Source organism: Carcharhinus amblyrhynchos, chromosome 9 (genome assembly GCF_965287045.1).
Source record: "Carcharhinus amblyrhynchos chromosome 9, sCarAmb.v2.hapA, whole genome shotgun sequence".
In the NCBI taxonomy this organism is placed as follows: Eukaryota; Metazoa; Chordata; class Chondrichthyes; order Carcharhiniformes; family Carcharhinidae; genus Carcharhinus; species Carcharhinus amblyrhynchos.
Window position 1 is genome coordinate 4797180 of NC_137332.1, and position 17433 is coordinate 4814612.

A 17433-nucleotide genomic window follows, 5' to 3' on the forward strand; every position below is an offset into this window, starting at 1 on the left:
GTGTCCTCACCTCTGTCCGAAATGATCTACCCCCAAATCCTCAGATTGTGACTGATTCTGGGCTCCCCCACCACTGGGAACATCCTCCCTGCACCTATCCTGTGTAGTCCTGTTAGAATTTTATGAGATTTCCCCCTCATGCGTCTGAACTCCAGTGAAAACAGTCTTAATCTAGTCAATCTCTCCTCATGCATCAGTCCTGCCATACCCGGGATCAGCTAAAGGTTGAGTTTGATGGATTTTTGTTAGCTCAGGGGGTCAAGGTTGTGGGGTACAGGCAGGAAAGTGTAGCTGAGACTTAATCTTACTGAGTGGTGGGACATTCTCAAAGGGCCAAATGGCCAGCTCTTACTCTTAAATCCTACATCCATATGTTCCTCTATTGAGGCAGCTTTCAACAATTGGGTGTGGCCAAAACCCTGGGCGGGATTTTACGGCCTTGCTCACCCTGAAACCATAAAAGCCCTCCCGAGGTCAATGGGCCTTTCCATTGTCCGTCCCTCACCCGCTCTGATTCCTGTGGTGGGCAGGACGATAAAACTCTGGCCCATATGTCCACCCTGACTGAACCACATGACTCACCATCACGTAGAGTTGGCCGGACCTCCTGGGAAGGTGCCGCGTAATGGCGGACAGAATTTGTCGCATCAAATGTCAACAACTATGAACGTCTCTGGAGGTTAGTGGGGGGAGGAGGGGTGGGGATACATGGTGGGGATATTCTCTCCTGAGTGTTTGACTTGTTTGTTGGATTACCATTGCTGATTTAGATAAAGATAAGGCAGATAAAGAACAACACAGCACGGGAAACAGGCCCTTCGGCCCAACAAGCCTGCGCCGCCATTTTAACATTGGGAGTGCCCTCCCCTACCCATGACCTTTGTCTACACCTATTGGGGAAGATTGAGGGAAGATTAATTTAGGGACAATTTGTTACACCAATCAGCCTAAGAGCACGTTTTTGGGATGTGGGAGGAAACTGGAGCACCCGGAGAAAACCCACACAATCACGGGGAGAATGTGCAAACTCCCACAGACACTGGCCCAATTCCATATATCTGCACAGCAAACAGTGATAGTCACTGAGCTGTCGTGTTGCCCATCAGATGGTCCAGTTTAAGTGTACACTAACGACGTGAAGCACTAGGCAACTCTCGAAGCAATATCCAAGAGCAGCCGTCGCACGGCCCATCGTGTGTATGCCCCTTGTTGGACAACAAGGTGGACCAAATCTCCTGTGATTTAATGGGTGTGTCCCTTCTAATGGAGCTCTGTTTGAAGATTAACAACAACTGTCAGGATATCTTAATTACATGGTCTATTAGTGAGCGCTGTAGTGAGAAAGCCGCACAACAGTTTGATCAAGGTCATTAAGCCCCTTTTACATTTCTGATTAAGTTATAAAATGACTTGATTCATAATCCTGTTCACAAAAGACAGCAGTGGTCACTCTTGGTAGCACAGGAGAACTGAACAGGCATTAATCACCAGAATGGAATTCTAATGTTCCACAAAATGCTATGGTAATTAAATATGGTCATTAACATTAAACTTGTCGCAAGCTTTGCACGTATTGGGATGAACATTCAGTGTTACTTTCACATCTTTGTGTTCTGAAAAACATGAGAACTGTCAACAAAATGTGTAATGAAATCTCAGTTACCAGAAAAGCTAAAGGCTCAGATCACACTGATCTGAGATCAGTGGTTCCTACTGGTGTGTCGTGAAGAAACCCCCTCCCCCCGTCCCCAAATATGCCACAAAAATGATTCAAAATGATTCAAAATTCATCTAATTAAACTAAAATTAACCTTCGTCTTAAGATCCGTGGTCGGACCTCTGAGAGCCGATGTCTCCCGCATAGGCGCTGCCTGGGAAAGCGCTGCAAATGCACGGTTTAGATCTTTCACTTTGGTCAGGTCATAAGCATTGACCAACGGGACTTGAATTTGAAGGCAGTGTCCCACATGCCCCATCGAAAACAAAAACATCTTAGATAGAATGTATTAATGAGAGATATTTGCACTATCAAGTGTGTAGATCTAGATAGGCTGGGCGAATGGGCCAGGAAATGGCAAATGGAATTTAATGTTGGCAAGTGCGACGTGGTCCACTTTGGTAGGAATAATGGTAGGAAGGATTATTACTTACGTGGCGAAAAACTGCAGCAGGCGACGGTGCAGAGGGACCTTGGGGTCCTTGTGCATGAGTTGCAAAAACCCAGCTTGCAGGTGCAGCAGGTGGTCAGGAAGGCGAATGGGATGCTGGCCTTCATAGCGAGGGGGATTGAATATAAAAGTAGGGAGGTCTTGCTGCGGCTGTATAGGGCATTGGTGAGGCCGCAGCTGGAGTACTGTGTGCAGTTTTGGGCGCCGTACTTACGCAAGGATATTTTGGCCTTGGAGGGAGTGCAGAGGAGGTTTACTAGGCTGATGCCGGAGTTGAGGGGGTTGAGCTATGAGGAGAGGCTGAATAAACTAGGCTTGTACTTGTTAAAGTTTAGAAGAATGAGGGGAGATCTCATTGAGACGTATAAGATGATGAATGGGATGGATAGGATAGAGGTGGAGAGACTCTTCCCGCTCAGAAAGGATAGTAGGACTAGGGGGCACAGCCTCAAGATAAAGGGGGGGCGGTTTAGAACGGAGTTGAGGAGGAACTTCTTCACTCAAAGGGTGGTGAATCTCTGGAATTCTCTGCCCGTTGAAGTGGTGGAGGCTACCTCGCTAAATATTTTTAAGACACGGGTTGATGGGTTTTTGATAAGAGAGGGGATTAAGGGTTATGGGGAGAGGGCGGGAATGTGGAACTGAGCCACGACAGATCAGCCATGATCTTATTGAATGGCAGGGCAGGTTCGAAGGGCTAGTTGGCCTACTCCTGCTCCTATTTCTTATGTTCTTATGTTCTTATTATCCTCGTCAGGGATGCTTTGAGAGTATCTCTAAAATGTTTCCATTTTTCCCCTGGGAATCTCATCTGTGACTGAGTTCCAAGTGGAACTTTTGGAAGTTTAGTGTCAAGAATACGATTGAAATGTCTCACCAAGAGGAGCTGTTTTTGAGTGATTAATGTCTTGATGCTGGGCATGTCACTTGTTCAATGTTATTGAACTATCTTCCTTGTTACTGGATTTAGAGGATCTGGCAAAGATACTGCTGGTGGTAGCATTCCTCCATTACTTTGGGGTGCTTGTGGTTGTCCATATCTAAGGAGCGCAGTGACCACTATTGCCCAATAACCCATGATTTTTATGGGTTTGAAAAGCTTTTCCTTAATCAGTTTTGAAGGTGATTGTGAATTTCATTTTCTATCATCAAGTGGAGACTCCCTAGATAGAAAAGTAGTCCTCATGGCCCCAAAAACAAAGTACTGGAATGTCAACGTAAGCTAACACAAAATCCTGCAACATTGGAGGAGGTGATTCTGTGCTGCTTTAAAAAAAGAATGATCCAATTAATCCTACACTCTGCTCTTTGCCCATGGCTCTGTAATTATTTTCTCTTGGAGCATTTATCCAATTTCCTTTGGAAAGTTCAGTCTTGGAGTTTGAACCTAGTGCAGGAGGAAAGTCCCAGCAACTGTGTTGATAATCAGGTTGGGCTAGCGATGGGCCATAGCAAATGAAAGAAGTCACTCTGGGAATGGTTTATAGGCTTCCCGACAACAGTTACACAGTAGGACAGAATATGACTCAATAAATAATGGGGGCTCAAGATGAAGGGAAATTGTAACTTTCATTTAGATTAGGTGAACCAAATTGGCAAAGTTAGCCAGGAGGATGAGATCATGGAGTGTATTTAGGTTAGTTTCTTAGAATAATACATTGTGGAACAAACCAGGGAACAGCCTATTTTAAACCTGATAATGTTTAATGGAACAGGGTTAATTAATCACTTCTTGTATCTGGTCATTGAGGCAAGAGTGATCTTAACATGATAGAATTTCACATGGAACTTGTGAGCCAGAAATATGAATCTAGAACTAGGGGCACTGTTTCAAAATAGAGGGGCTCTCATTGGAGATGTAGAACCATAGAATCCGTACAGTGCAGAAGGAGGCCATTCTGCCCATCAAGCCAGCACTGGCAATAATCCCACCCAGGCCCTATCTCCGTTACTGCACATACTTTACCTTGTGACTTCACACTGACACTAAGGGGTAATTTAGCTAGGCCAATCAACCTATTCTACAGTTTTTTGGACAGTGGGACGAAACCGGAGCACCCGGAGGAAACGCACACAGGCACAGGGGAGAGTACACAAACTCCACACAGTAACCCGAAGCTGGAATTGAACCTGGGTAACTGCCACTGTGGTGTAGATAAAGAGGGGTTTGTTCCTTTAGAGGTTAATTAATCTTTGGAATCCTTTACCGCAGGGCATAGTGGAGGCCGGGTCATCAGATATACTCAAGGCTGAATTAGACAGATTTTGGACGGAGGAGGGAGTCAGTGGGGGTCAGGCAGGAGAGTGGAGTTGAGGTCACAGTCACATCAGTCATGATGGTATCTCATGGAGGAACGGGCTCGGGGGACTGTCTCAGAGTCATACTCCTGTTCATAACTGGAATGTTCTTGTGGTTTAAAGGACCAAAGGAGCCAGGGACATGGAGACTGTATCAATCTGAAGGAAATGACTGGAAGTGTCTGGGGACAGACAAGATGCAGCATAACAAACAAGGGATGTTAGCATTCCTGCTTCAACTGGCCGCTTCCTCCTCTTCCAAGAGTCAGATTCCCTTGGTTTAATTATGAAATCGACACCCCACCCAGGGCCACTTCTCTCTTTGTTAGACATTCCCCAAGACCTGTTTAACGTGTTCCCTTCCTTGCAGTGGCTAAACGTGCTGGGACACGAAGGAAACGCCACACCGACTTCCACCGACTGAAGGTTCAACCTTCCCTCTCAACAGGGATTCCCCTGCAACCCGCTTTGCTCAAGAGACAACTGCAGCTGCCACAGAGGCAGACTGACCTCACCTGTTGTACAGGTGTGTCTCTATTCACCCACCCCACAACCGGGTGTCCTTTCTACTGGCGAGGGAGCTGTTTGCCTCTACCAAAGTCCTGAGGAAGCCAATCCTTTTTCCCTCCCTGGGCACCGAGCCAGAAACTGCAACTCGGCAACTTTCTCAACACACGCATAAAAAGAAAGGATAATCCCAAGGGGGCGGCAGACAAACTTGCCCAGCGAAGCTGGAAGGACAGCGACTCCACTGCAAGCAAGGGGTCTGAATCTGCGAGGGAACACTGCAACTTTTAACCATCCACACTGCCTCAAGAAAACCAGCAGAAGGCGAGTGAGTGTGATTGAGTCCTGAACTCTGTGGCCCGGGGGCTGACTTTAGATCTGCTGTTTATCCCCGGAGTTTTACAGGTAAGCAGCAAAGGAGCCTCTCAGAAAAATCCACAACACTCTCCTTGCCATTTTTGCATCTGGGTGAATTTTTTAAGTTCATTCTCTGGAGTTTAGCCACCTGGAGTAATGACTCCGAACAACGACAAGAGTTTGAAAGGAGTTTTACAAAGTTGGATGCATGCGAGCGGTGGGGAGTGTGCTACAAAGTGACACCTTCATTTTCAGCCCAGCCGCTTACTTTTTAGTCTGGTTATCTAAATTCAATGCTGTGAAATCGGGTACACGGGCACCCAATAAACTGTGTGGAAGGGGGGATGTGTTTGCACGGATAGACTGCTTTTCACAATCGTTTGATAGCATAAAAGAACTTCAAGGACAATGGAATACTTCCTGAACTGTGGTTGCTGTTAAAATGTCAGGGAATGTCTCAGCACCCCCACCCCCCCACACACATACAAATCAGCAATTAAAGGATCAGATAATCTGTTATTGCGATGTTGGGTGACCAGCAATGTTGTCCAGAATTGTAGATCGCTCCTGTTTTAAAGATATATGTGATACAGAAATATATTATTTAGAAATTATTCTCTCTTCCACCTTCTTCCTTCAGGATAAAGATACAAATGTCTGAGGTCATGTACCAGCTGATTCAAGAGCAGCTTCTTCCCTGCTGTTGCCAGACTTTTGAATGGACCTACCTCGCATTAAGTTGATCTTTCTCTACACCCTGGCTCTAACTGTAACACTACATTCTGCACTCTCTCCTTTCCCTCTCTATGAACAGCATGTTTTGTCTGTATAGCCCTCAAGAAACAATACTTTTCACCGCATGTTAATACATGTGACAATAATAAATCAAATCAAATAGTTCTCGTCTTCAAATTATGACCCCTAGTTCTGGATTTCCCCCACCGTTGGGAACACTCTTTCTGAATTTACCCTGTCTAACGCTGTTGGAATTTTACATAGAAAACATAGAAAAATTACAGCACAATACAAGCCCCTTCAGCCCACAAAGTTGTGCCAAACATGTCCCTACCCTCCTCTGCTGTGTCTCTGAAGGTTCTCTGCCTCCCCCTTGGGATTATCCCTTGGGATTATCCTTTCTTTCTGTGTGTGTGTGTGTGTGTGTGTGTGCGTGTGTGTGTTGAGAAAGTTGCCAAGTTGCAGTTTCTGGCTCGGTGCCCTTCTAAATTTTAGAAGTTTCTGTGATCCCCTCCCACTGTTCTAAACTCCAGGGAATATAAAAGTCAAAAACCAAAGCCAAAGATCATCTGGACTCAAAATGTCAGCTCTTTTCTCTCCTTACAGATGCTGCCAGACCTGCTGAGATTTTCCAGCATTTTCTCTTTTGGTTTCAGATTCCCACATCCGCAATAATTTGCTTTTCTCCAGTGAATATAATCCTAACCGACTTAATCTCTCTTCACTTGACAGACCTGCCACCCCAGGAATCAGTCTGGTAAATCTTCGCTGTACTCCCTCTATAGCAAGGACATCCTTCCTCAGATAAGGACATCAAAACTGCACACAATACTCCAGGTGTGGCCTCACCAAACACTCTATACAATTGCAGCAAAGCATCTTTATCCCTATACTCAAATCCTCTCATTTCAAAGGCCAACATATCATTTGCCTTTTTTTACTACCTGCTGTACCTGCACACTTACTTTCAGCAACTGATGCACGATGATACCTAGATCTCATTGAGTATCCAACTCTCTTAATTTACACCCATTCAAATAATAATCTGTCCTCGTATTATTGCTACCAAAGTGGATACCTCACACTTATCCACATTATACAGCACCTGCCGTGCAGATGCCCACACACTCAGCCAGTCCAAGTCACACTGAAGTGTCTCTGAATCCTCCTCACAGCTCACCCTCCCACCCAACTTTGTATCATATACAAATTTGGAAATAATACATTTAATTCCCCCTTCCAAATCATTAATATATAATGTGAACAGTTGGGGTCCTTGCACAGATCCCTGCAGAGTCCCACTATTCACTGACTGCCAATTGGAAAGACACAATATAATTCCAACACTTTGGTTCTTATCTGCTAACCAGTTTTCTATCCATCTCAAGGCACTGGGCGGGATTTTATGGCTGCACTCATCTTGAAATGGTAAAAGCCTATCCGAGGTCAACAGATTTTTCCATGGTCCACTCCATGTCCATTCCACTTCTTGTGGCAGGCGGAATGGTAAAATTCATCCCATTGCCTGCAATCTCACGTGCTTAACTTTACATAGTAAACTTCTTTATATGATCTTGTCTAAAGCCTTCTGCAAGTCTAAATAAATCACATCCACCAGTTCTCCTCAGTCAATTCTACTAGTTACATCCTCAAAAAATTCCAGTAGATTTGTCAGGCATGATTTTCCTAATGTAAATCCACGCTGACTTTGTCTGATTATACCACTGCCTTTCCAAATGCTATTCTATGAAGTCCTCGATATTGGACTCTAACAATTTCCCCAATACTGACATTAGGCTCACTGGTCTATAGTTCCTTGTTTTCTCTCTACTTCCCTTTATGAATAGTGGGTTACATTAGCTCCCCTCTAATCTGTAGAAACCAGTGCAGACTCTAAAAAATATTGAAAAATGACCACCAATGGAACTACTATTTCCAGAGCCACTTCCTTAATTACTTTGGGATGAAGATTATCAGGACCTGGAGATTTATCCACCTTCCATCCCATCAATTTCCCCAAAACCATTTCTCTACAAATGCTGATTTCTTTCAGCTTCTCACTAAAACTTGTTTCTCTTAGAATTTCTGGCACATTATTCATGTCTTCCTTTGTGAAGACAGAAGCAAAGTATGAATTTAATTCCTCGTCGTTTCTTTATTTCCCGTTATGAATTTTCCTATTTCTGACTGTAAGGGACCTACATTCTTTTTTTTGTCAATCTTTTGAAACTTTTATGTTCCCTGCTAGTTTACTTTCATACTCCATTTTTCTTCTTCTTAACCAATCCCTTGGCCTGCTTTTTCTGAATTTAAATTTTTCTAAATCCTCAGATCTGTTGCTTTTTCTTGCCAATTTGTGCCTTCTTTGAATCTAATACTATCTCTAATTTCCCTTGTAAACCATGATATGGCCACAGTTCACTTTCCACTCTTGCAGCAGTTAGAAATATGTAACTTTGGAGTTCACCTGCTCGTTCCTTGAATGTCTGCCATTGCCTATCCGCTGTCTTTCCTTTCAGTAATCTTTCCCAGTCCATCATGGCCAGTTCATGCCTCATACCATCATAATCACCTTTATTGAGATTCAGGACACTAGTTTCAAAATCAATGACCTCACTATCCATCTTGATAAAGAATTCTATCATATTATCGTCACTCATCCCCAAGGGTTCTCTCACAACTAGATTGCCAATGAATCCTTTCTCATTGCACAACACCCAGCCCGAGATCAGTGATTCAATTCTGGCCTTAGGTGTCCGTCTGTGTGGAGTTTGCACATTCTCCTTGTGTTTGCGTGGGATTCCTTCAGACGCCCACATCCCAAAGATGTGTCAGTTAGGAGAATTGGCCATGATAAATGTACAGGATTAAGGGGAAAGGATGGGGGAGAGGTGGGAGGGGGGAAAAGGGGGGGGGGGGGCTTGGGTGGGATGCTCTTTCAGAGCGTTGGGACAGACTCGATGGGCTGAATGGTCTCCTGCTGCACTGTAGCGACTCCAATAGAAACAGTGTGCAGGGATACAGGGAAAAGGCAGGGATTGATACTAAATCATGATGCTCGTTTGGGGAGCCAGTGCAGATATGATGGGCCAAACAGCCTCCTTCTGTACTGTACTGATTCTGTGATCAGCTCCAGGGATTTTTTAAAATTAATTTGAAGAGTTTTTGATTTTGTTACAGTGCCCCTTCAAGGGGCAGCTCACAGTTAATTAGTTTATTCTGATCATTTTGTATACTCGGAAGAGTATAAAGAAATGTTTATTGACACTGGTGGTGGGCTGTATAGTTAAGATGTTAGATATTTGCCAGATGTTAAAATTGTACTTTGTGAATAAATCTAAGATTAAATATTTTGATCTCCACCTTCACTGACTGGTTTTAGGAGGTTTAGCAGTGATGCCTGTCACTTTGATGCAAAAACTGAGCTGAAGCCAACTTTAGAACCATTTCCTAGGGGGCGTCAGCACGGTGGTACAGTGGTTAGCACTGCTGCCTCACAGCACCAGGGACCCAGGTTCGATTCCCGGCTTGGGTTACTCTCTGTGTGGAGTCTGCACGTTCTCCCCGAGTCTGCATGGGCTTTCTCTGGGTGCTCTGGCTCCTCCCACAGTTCAAGGATCAATCATAGAACCCTACAGTGCAGAAAGAGGCCCTTCGGCCCATCGAGTCTGCACCGAACACAATCCCACCCAGGCCCAATCCCCATATCCCTACATGTTATACCCACTAATCCCTAACCTACTCCTCCTTGGACACTAAGGGGCAATTTCTTAGCATAGCCAATCAACCTAACCTGCACACCTTTGGACTGTGGGAGGAAACCGGAGCACTTGGAGGAAACCCACGCAGGCACAAGGAGAATGTGCAAACTCCACACAGACAGCGACCTGAGCCGGGAATCGAACCCAGGACCCTGGAGCTGTGAAGCAGCAGTGCTAACCACTGTGCTACCGTGCCGCCCTGATGTGTAAGTTAGGTGGATTTGTATGGTAAACACGTAGGAAAGGGCCTGGTAGGATACTCTGTTGGAGAGCAAGTGCAGACTTGATGGACTGAATGGCCTCCTTGTTCACTGTAGGAATTCTATCATTCTATGAGATGTTGGGTAGTCCTTACAAAGGGCCGTATGTATATGATAGTCATTAATAAATCCAATTGGGAATTCAGGAGAAATGTCTTTGCCCAGAAATGGTGAGAACGTGAAATTCAATCCCACAGAGAGTGGTTGAGGGAAATAATACAGATATATATATCTAAGGAGAAATCTGGATCATGGCAGGAGTGAGAGAGGAATAGAAGCATTTTCATTACGATGAGGATTAGAGGGATGTGTGGGGGCTTATTTGGAGCGTAACTAACATCCTGGACCGGTTGGGCTGAATGGCCTGTGTCTGCGCTGCTTATTCCCAAGTAATTAAAAAGAAATGAAGCTCGGCGGGAGAGTCGTACGGGCTCTCCACAGATACTGTCAGACCAGATGGGGTTACCCAGCATTTCCTGTTTTTGTTAGATAAAAGTAACGCTTTGTGCCGTCACCATTTGTCCACGATGGGAAAGAAAGGAGAGTGGGCAGCGGTGGGGGGGACCCTGGGAGCAACTAAAATCTTAAATTGGCGACAAATCCAATGAAAACAGTGTGTAATTTAAAACAGTACCTGAGCAATATTGTGTGACTTCAAAGTTATAGTTTATGATGTAAACCAAGCCCCCACACGTTTTATTGCCTCGTAATTATTCCCAGATATCCCTTGTTCTCCTGTGATAAACTCTTCAAGATGTTTTACGCTGAAATGAAGCTGATGAAAGGACAAAGCAAGTTTTACCCGAATTCTGATTCTAATCATGGGAACCTACGGCACATCTTCTAAAAACATGTTGTTTTGCAAATCAAGTGACAACTCGCAGCTCTGATTCTGATCTGTTAACTTCATTCTGACTCTGTAGATTCAGTAAAACGTCTGACAACACCAGGTTTAAGTCCAACCGATTTATTGGATAGTAAACTCACAAGCTTTCGGGGTTAAGCTCTTCTTCAGGTGATTCACCTGAAGGCTTATGGCATGTTAGCCTTTATAGGAAGGGGTTTAGAGTACATAAGAACATAAGAAATAGGAGCAGGAGTAGGCCATCTAGCCCTTCGAGCCTGCCCCGCCATTCAATAAGATCATGGCTGATCTATCGTGACTCAGTTCCACTTTCCCGCTCTCTCCCCATAACCCTTAATTCCCTTGCCTGTCAAAAACCTATCTACCCGTGACTTAAATGTATTTAGCGAGGTAGCCTCCACCACTTCAACGGGCAGAGAATTCCAGAGATTCACCACCCTTTGAGTGAAGAAGTTCCTCCTCAACTCCGTTCTAAACCGCCCCCCCTTTATCTTGAGGCTGTGCCCTCTAGTCCTGCTATCCTTTCTGAGTGGGAAGAATCTCTCTACCTCTACCCTATCCATCCCTTTCATTATCTTATACTTATACATTATCTTATAAGAGTATAAGAGCTGGAGTCTAATGCTGCAGTTGTACAGAACGTTGGTTAGGCCGCATTTGGAGTACTGCGTCCAGCTCTGGTCGCCTTGCTACTGGAAGGACATGGAGACCCTGGAGAGAGTGCAGAGGAGGTTTACCAGGATGCTGCCTGGTATGGAAGGACTGGGTTATGAGGAAAGATTGAGCAAAGTGGGGCTGTTTTCCCTTGAAAGATGCCGACTGAGGGGAGATCTAATAGAGGTATATAAGATTATGAAGGGTATAGATAGAGTAAACAGAGGTAAGCTATTTCCTATGTTAGAAATGTACAGTACGAGGGGCCATGGGCTTAGGGTGAGGGGAGAGAGGTATAACATGGATATTAGAGGGAGGTTTTTCACACAGAGGGTAGTGGGGGTATGGAATGCTCTGCCAAGTAAGGTGGTGGAGGCAGGCACGCTGGAATTGTTTAAGAGTAACTTAGACAGGCACATGAGTGGGTTGGAGATGGAAAGAAATAGGAGATTGTTTTAAATAAGGTTCATTAGCATTGGGACGTCCCTGGTAATGTATAAGGATGTGGAATCATACTAATGTTTTTCTCTTTTAATTCACAGGTTTTAAGTTGGTCCGCCTTGTTGTCCAACGAGGGGCATACACGCGATGGGTCGTACAAGGGCTGCTCTTGGATGTTCGAGAATAGCCTAGTACTTCATGTCGTTAGTGTGTGCTTAAACTGGACCAGATGCTGGGCAAGACGACAGCTCAGTGACTATCACTGTTTGCTGTGCAGACACATGGATTTGGGCCGGTGTCTGTGGGAGTTTGCGCATTCTCCCCGTGCTTGCGTGGGTTTTCTCCGGGTGCTCCGGTTTCCTCCCACACCCCAAAGATGTGCTATTAGGCTGATTGGAGGTAATAAATTGTCCCTAAATTAGTTTTCCCTCAATGTGGAATGCCATAAGCATAGATAAGGGTCATGGGTGGAGGGGGGGACTGGTAATGTTAAAATGGCGGCGTGGGCTCGTTGGGCCGAAGGGCCTGTTTCCCGGGCTGTTTTTGTTCTTTGTTCTTTATGAGCGGCACTGTAAAATCCTGGCCTGTGAGTCAGGTGTCCAGAATGTGCAATATTAATTGGTTGCTCATGTGATCTAAGGATAGATTTTCTTTTTAGCTATTTTTCAGGATTTGGGCAACCTAGGGTGGCTTCTAGAATCGAAATTCAGGGTGAAATTAACAGTCACTTCGGAAAATGTGGATCAATTAATTTTGATTTGATTTGATTTATTATTGTCACATGCATTAGCATGGAGTGAAAAGTATTGTTTCTTGTGCACGATACAGACAAAGCATAGAGAAGGAAAGGAGAGAGTGCAGAATGTAGTGTTACAGTCATTGCTAGGGTGTAGAGAAAGATCAACTTAATGTGAGGTAGGTCCATTCAAAAGTCTGATGGCAGCAGGGAAGAAGCCGTTCTTGAGTCGGTTGGTCCGCGACCTCAGTCTTTTGTATCTTTTTTCTGATGGAAGATGGTGGAAGAGAGAATGTCCAGCATGTGTGGGGTCCTTAATTTCCCTGAGGCAGCGGGAAGTATAGACAAAACAAATGGATGGGAGGCTGGTTCGCCTGATGGATTGGGCTGCCTTTTGTAGTTTCTTTGCAGTCTTGAGCAGAGCAGGAGCCCATACCAAGCTGTGATACAACCAGAAAGAATGCTTTCTATGGTGCATCTGTAAAAGTTGGTGAGAGTCGTAGCTGACATGTCAAATTTCCTCAGTCGCCTGAGAAAGTAGAGGCGTTGGTAGCACAGATTTGTTAAAGACAAATCATGCTAAATTGTTTCAGTGTTTTAATAAGGCAGCAGCTGAGTTGATTGGGGTGGTGTAGTTGATGTGATATACCTGGACTTCCAAATGGCATTTGATAAAGTGCCACATGACAGCCTTGTCAGAAACGTTAGTGATCGTGGAATAAAAGAGACAGCAGCACTATGGATCAGTTATGTGACTGAAATCAGTGAGTATTGCTGATTGGTTGTATTTTGGACAGGAGGAGGGTGTAAAATACTGTGTGCAGAGGTCAGTGTTCAGACTCCTGCTTTGAATCCTAGTTTTTGAAGGAATGAATGAAAAGGTGGCCATGCAATTTAATGCAGAGAGGTGTGAAGAGGTTCCTACATTTTGGTGCGAAGAATGATGAGAGGCAATATTTTTAAAATTAATTTGTGGGACATAGGTGTCACTGGCTGGCCATCGTACATCCCTATTTCCCTTGTTCAGAGGACAATTGAGAGTCAACCACATTGCTGTGGCTCTGGATCACATGTAGGCCAGACCAGGTAAGTACAGCAGATTTCCTTCCCTAAAGGACATTAGTGTACCAGGTTGGTTTATTCGACAGTCGACAATGGTTTCATGGTCAACAGTAGATTCTTAATTCCAGATATATTTTATGGAATTCAAATTTCACCATCTGCTGTGGTGGGATTTGAATCCGGGTCCCCAGTTCGTTAGCTGAGTCTCTGGATTAATGGTCTAGCAATAATATCACTAGGCTATCACCCTCCCCTACATTGAGTGGATTTAAGGCAGAGATAGATAGGTTCTTCATTGTTAAGGAGATCAAAGATTATGAGGTAAAGGCAGGAGAATAGGGTTGAGAAGCGTATCAGCCATGATTGAATGGCGGAGAAGACTTGATGGGCTGAAAGGCTTAAGTCTGCTCCTACGTCTAATGGTCTACAGGACTACAGGAGCAAAGGGACCTGAAGTCAAGATGGCAGGACAGGCTAAAAGTGAAGTTAAGCTCAGTAAAGCCAAGAATCCTTGGCTTTGTCAGTAGGGGTGTAGTGTATAAAAACTGAGAGGTTCTGAGAAACCTGTACAAACACCGAAGCATTGGGCAGAATTTTACCAGCACGTCAGCCCGCGGCTCACACGATTCCACCCGAGGCCAACGGAGAATGGTGTTCGCTGAGCCTCGCCCACCCCTGGAATCAGGATGGGCGTGCCAGTAAAATTCCAGCCATTGTGTCCAGTTCTGGGCACCAGACTTTCGAATCGATATGAGTAAAAATTCACAAGAACCGTTCAAGGAATGAAGAAGTTCGGTAGTGTGGATAGATTAGAGGAGATTGTCCTGGGAGATTAACAAGAGGTTTTCTTCAATCACGCGGGGTCTGATGTGGATAGGGAGAACGTGATGACGAAGGGTCACCCTGACTCGAAACGGTGGCTCTACTCTCCCTCCATAGATGCTGTCAGACCTGCTGAGACTTTCCAGCATTTTCTGTTTTTATTTCAGACTCCAGCATCCGCAGAAATAGGCTTTTATCTGAGAATGGGGAGGAAATGCTTTGTTAAGAACCACAGGACACCGAAAAGCAATGGCGATATGAGGGTAAAGAGTTTATGGGTGGCTTGAATTGGGAGTGGAAGCAGAGTCATGTGAGATCTTCAAAAGAGAATTAGGTAACTACCTGAAAAGATAAATATCGGTGACAGGGAAGAGGCAGGGAATCGGGAACAGGTGAGTTATCCTCACAAAGAACCAGCACGGACATGTTGAGTTGAATAAATGCTTTCTGTGGTATAGTCATCCCCAGATCCGAGTACCGGGCAAGATCACATTTCTTGTACATTATTAATTCTTTCAGTAATGATTGACTTGGCTTCCAAGTCAACTACTCAGTATGGTGCTCGAGTCACAGGCAGTGACAGGCAGGCTTGATCACATCCTTCCAGTTCAATTTCTTGACGTCAGCTCAGAAATGGTGAAATCTGTTAAGTGCCGTTCCAGGGCTTGCTATGAACTCGGGGCTGCTAGTGACAGGAGGATTTCTGGTCGAATCATTCACTTGTTTTTATTCATTCGTGGGACATGGGCATCACTGGTTAGGCTGGCGTATATTGCCCATCCCTACATGCCCTTGAGAAAGTGGTGGCGAGCTGCCTTCTTGAACTGCTGCAGTCTCTGTGGTGTAGGTACACCCACAGTGCTGTTAGAGAGGCAATTCTAAGGTTTTGATCCAGCGACAGTGAAGGAACGATGACATATTTCCAAGGCAGGATGATGACTGATTTAGAGGGAAGTCTCCAGGTGATGGTATTCCCAGGTATCTGCTGCTCTTGTCCTTCTGGATGGTAATGGTCGTGGGTTTGGAAGGTGCTGCCTAAGGAACCTTGGTGAGTTCCTGCAGTACTTCTTGTAGATGGTACACACTGCTCCTACTGAGTGTCAATGGTAGAGGGAATGGATGTTTGTGGATGTCGATGGGCTGCTTTGTCCTGGATGGTATCAAACTTGTTGAGTGTTGTTGGAGCTGAGCCCATCCAGGCAAGTGGGGGATATTCCATCACACTCCTGATTTGTTACTTGTACATAGTGGATTTTGTGAAGTTGGGAGGTGAGTTACTCGCCGCAGTATTTCTAGCCTGTCACTTGCCATTGTAGCCACTGTATTTATACGGCTGGGTCCAGTTCAGTTTCTGATCAATGGTAACCACCAGGATATTGATGGTAGCATTTCAGTGATGGCAATGCCATTGAATGCCAAGGAGCAATGGTTAAGTTCTGACTCATTTGAGAAGGTCATTGCCTGGCACTTGTGTGGCATGAACATTACTTGCCACTTGTCAGCCCAAGCCTGGGTTTTGTCTGGGTCTTGCTGCATTTGGACATGGACTGTGTCAGTATCAGAGAAATCGCAAATAGGACTGAACATTATGCAGTCATCAGCAAACATCCGATGGAAGGAAGATCATTGATAAAACAGCTGAAGATGGTTGGGCCTCGGACACTACCCTCAGGGACTCCTGCAGTGATGTCCTGGAACTGAGAAGACTGACCCTGCACAACCATAACCATCTTCTTTTGTGCCAGGAGCGGCTCCAACCAGTGGAGAGTTTTGCCCTTGAATCCCATTGACTCCAGTTTCGTTAGGGCTCCTGATGCCACGCTCAGCTGACTGCTGCCTTGATGTTGATGGCTGTCTCTCTCACCTCACTCCTGTAGTTCAGCTCTTTTGTCCATGTTTGAACAAGGCTGTAATGAGGTCAGAAGCTGAGTGACCCTGGGCAGAACCCAAACTGAGCGGCAGTGAACAGGCTATTAGAACATAGAACATTCCAGCGCAGTACAGGCCCTTCGGCCCTCGATGTTGCGCCGACCAGTGGAACCAATCTAATGACCCTCTAACCTAAACTATTCCAATGTTATCCATATGCCCATCCACTGACCATTTGAATGCCCTTAAAGTTGGCGAGTCTACAACTGCTGCAGGCAGGGCATTCCACACCCTTACTACCCTCTGAGTAAAGAACCTACCTCTGACATCCGTCCTATAATTATCACCCCTCAATTTAAAGCTATGTCCCCTCATGTTAGCCGTCACCATCCGAGGAAAAAGGCTCTCACTGTCCACCCTATCTAATCCTGATCATCTTGTATGCCTCAATTAGGTCACCTCTTAACCTTCTTCTCTCTAATGAAAACAACCTCAAGTCCCTCAGCCTTTCCTCATAAGACCATCCCACCATACCAGGCAACATCCTGGTAAACCTCCTCTGCACCCTTTCCAATGCTTCCACATCTTTCTTGTAATGTGGCGACCAGAACTGTACGCAATACTCCAAGTGCGGCCGCACCAGAGTTTTGTACAGCTGCAACATGACCTCACGGCTCTGAAACTCAATCCCTCTACCAATAAAACCTATTGGTAAACAGATGCTGCTTCCCAGCCCTGCTGGTGACCCCTTCCATCACTTTACTGATGATCGAGAGTAGACCAATGGGGCGGTAATTTGCCATGTTGGATTCGCCATTAGCTCCGGAAGGTAGGATTACCTCCTTAGCGAGGGGCAGAGGCTCCACTTGGCCTCCATTTAGCCGCCCCTCAGTGCAGG

General features: G+C 45.2%; 1 protein-coding gene across 1 annotated transcript in view; it reads left to right on the forward strand.

Moving 5' to 3' along the window:
* Positions 1-5034: 5034 nt before the first annotated feature.
* lpar3 (lysophosphatidic acid receptor 3) overlaps positions 5035-17433 on the forward strand; it is a 56769-nt gene continuing 44370 nt past the window's right edge. Inside the window, exon 1 of the mRNA XM_080195097.1 lies at positions 5035-5378. The gene's annotated coding sequence lies outside the window, so the exon portion shown is untranslated. The remainder of the gene's footprint in view (positions 5379-17433) is intronic.